The following is a 3,585-nucleotide window of genomic DNA, read 5'->3' on the forward strand; positions in this document are numbered from 1 at the left end:
GATGTTAGAGCCAGATAACCACGATGCTGTGATCACTCACCTAGAGCCAGACATCCTGGAATGTGAAGTCAAGTGGGTCTTAGGAAGCATCACTCTGAACAAAGCTAGTGGGGGTGATGAAATTCCAGCTGAGCTATTTCAAATCCTAAAAGACAATGCTGTTAAAGTGCTGCACTCAATATGTCAGCAAATTTGGAAAACTCAGCAGTGGCCACGGGACTGGAAAAGGTCAGTTTTCATTCCAATCCCTAAGAAAGGCAATGCCAAAGAATGTTCAAACTACCACACAATTGCACTCATCTCACATGCCAGCAAATTAATGCTCAAGGTTCTCCAAGCTAGGCTTCAACAGTACATGAACTGAGAACTTCCAGATGTTCAAGCTGCATTTTTAAAAAGGCAGAGGAACCAGAGATCAAATTGCCAACATTGGTTCAATCATTGAAAAAGCAAAAGAGTTCCAGCAAAACATCTATTTCTGCTTTATTGACTATGTCAAAGCCTTTGACTGGGTGAAAGTGAAGTTGCTCAGTCATGCCCGACTCTTAGTGACCCCATGGATAGTAGCCTGCACCAAGCTCCTCCGTCCATGGGATTTTCAAGCCAAGAGTACTGGAGTGGGTTGCCATTTCCTTCTCCAGGGAATCTTCCCAACCCAGGGATCAAACCCAGGTCTCTCACATTGTAGACAGACACTTTACTGTCTGAGCCACCAGGGATCACAACAAACTGTGGAACACTCTTAAAAAGATGGGGATACCAGACCACCTTACCTGACTCCTGAGAAATCTGTACGCAGGTTAAGAAGCAACAGTTAGAACCAAACATGGAACAATGGACTGGTTCTGAATTGGGAAAGGAGTACAAGGCTGTATATTGTCACCCTGCTTATTTAACTTACATGCAGAGTACATCATGCAAAATACTGGGCTGCATAAAACGTAAGCTGGAATCAAGTTTGCCAGGAGAAAAAAAAAATTTCCAGGAGAAATATCAATAACCTGAGATATGCAGATACCACCACCCTTATGGCAGAAAGTGAAGAAGAACTAAAGAGCCTCTTGATTAAAGGGAATGAGGGGAGTGAAAAAGTTGGCTTAAAGCTCAACATTCAAAAAACAAACATCATGGCATCCAGTCCCATCACTTCATGGCAAATAGATGGGGAAACAATGGAAACAGTGACAGACTTTATTTTCTTGGGCTCCAAAATCACTGTAGATGGTGACTGCAGCCATGAAATTAAAAGAAGCTTGCTCCTTGGAAGAAAAGCTATGACAAACCTAGACAGTATATTTTAAGCCAGCTTTTAACTCTTTCACTTTCATCAAAAGGCTCTTTAGTTTCTCTTCACTTTCTCTTAGTTCTCCTTTTTACAAATCTTATTAGTCTATATGTTCAGACATATAAGTTCAAACCTACACCCTTATCTCCCTCACCTTACTCCCTGCCCTCAAAATGTCTGATTTCCAACACATGCAATAACACTGCCATCCAATCAGTTATGTTGTGCATCCCCCTCTCTCACTTTCACCACATACTCTTTTTCAAGTTCTGTCGATTGTACCCTTTGCATGTCATCCAAGCACAGTTCCCATCTTGGCATCTGCTCCACGGTTGGTCACTTGGACGACAGCTTTGCTGGACGTTCACGGTGCCCTCAGTTCCCCCTCTGGCCACTCCAGGCTACAGCAGAGCCAGGAGCCTCTTTTCACGACACAGATTTGAGCATATCATTCACCTGTTTCAAAGTCCTAGGATAACAGATGACCTCTTTCAGAGAATAATTTGCTAAACATATTACTTTTAGGAGAGCTGTTTATTAAAAATGAACCTTACTCTTAGCATCCTCTTAATGCTTTTGAATCGTGGTGCTAAAGAAGACTCTTGAGAGTCCCTTGGACTGCAAGGAGATCAAACCAAACCAGTCAGTTCTAAAGGAAATCAACCCTGAATATTCATTGATAGTACTGATGCTGAAGCTGAAGCTCCAATACTTTGGCCACTTGATGTGAAGAGCCAACTCATTGGAAAAGACCCTGATGTTGGGAAAGACTGAAGGCAAAAGGAGAAGGGGACAGCAGAGAATAAGATGGTTAAACAGCATCATTGACTCAATGGACATGAATTTGAGCAAACTCTGGGAGATAGTGGAGGACAGAGGAGCCTGGTGTGCTGCAGTCTGTGGGGATGCAAAGTCAGACAGCACTTAGCGATTGAACAATAACATCATACTCTTAAGAGATCCTGCAATCCCACCTCAGGCAATCAAACCTAAGCTCACCATGTTGCTTTTAGTCACCAAGTCACAGCCGACTCTCGGGACCCCATGGACTATATCCCACCAGGCTTCTCTGTTCATGGGATTTTCCAGGCAAGAATACTGGATTGGGTTGCCATTTCCTTCTCCAGGGGGTCTTCCTAACCCAGGGATCGAACTAGAGTCTCCTGCATTGGCAGGCGGATTCTTTACCACTGATTGACCAAACTCACGATACAATGATGCTTATCACAGTATTATTTACTTCTTATAAAATTTAGAATATCAGTGGTCGTTAATTCATACTGAGCGCTTGATATATTCCACGCATGTACTAAACATATATCATCTAAGTCTAAAAAAAAAAACAAACCAACTTATAAAAACATGTGGACACGGAGGCTGGAAATGATTAAGTTCTTTGCCTTCTGACATCCATTTCCATGTGTTTATTCACTACAGGTAATGATTAACTAAATTAATGGTCATACACTTTTGGAAAGCTGATGTTAAGAACTACAGTTATGAATACTATTTAACTACATGAAAAATGCCTAGTTTAATGCTATGTGAAAAAGCGGGATGCAAAGTGTAATTTTTTTTTAAGAAAAGGGAAAAGACTGATAGTAGATATACAACGATGTAAACAAATAATATTGCATAACTGAAAATACTTTTTCTTCCTCCTATTGTGCATTTTCCAAATTCTAGTTAATATATTAAATGCCCATAAGGACTCCCAATTACCTACAGGATAAAAAAGTTATCCCAGCACTGCCCCTAATACCCCCACCCTAGTCCTGCCCACCCACTCCCATCCCCTGTTCCAGCGGCACTTAAACCCCAGTCATGCTCTCCCCACTCCAAGCCCAGCCACAGCATCTCTCCAAGGCCGCGAACTCCCTTATTCCTTTTCTGCACTTGCAGAGTTCGTACTCATCCCCTAGAATCCAGCTCCAGCCTCGACTCCTCTGACCAGCCCTCCAGACACCCCCACAAGGGCATGCCCTTCTTCCTCTGAGGCCAGGCGCTACCTCTCCGCCCAGGCGGCCGGAACACGGCGTCCAAGGTGCAATGAGCCCGCACCTTGCCACAGATGCCGAGATGGGAGGCGGGGGAGGCTTGTGGAACGCTAACCCTCCGTGGCCCCGCCCGGGGCCCCGCCCCGTCCCGCGCGACGCTAACCCCACGTGACGCAGCCCCGCCCCCGCGCGCTGCGCGGTACCCTTTTAAGGCTGCGCGGGCGGCGGTTCCGCCTCCCTTCTGGCAGGTGTTACCGTTCTCTGCTCGGTCTCAGCCGCCGTTCATTTGGCGGCCGGGGCGCC

The sequence above is a fragment of the Bison bison genome, unplaced genomic scaffold, assembly GCF_000754665.1.
Source record: "Bison bison bison isolate TAMUID 2011002044 unplaced genomic scaffold, Bison_UMD1.0 scf7180017863959, whole genome shotgun sequence".
NCBI lineage: Eukaryota > Metazoa > Chordata > Mammalia > Artiodactyla > Bovidae > Bison > Bison bison.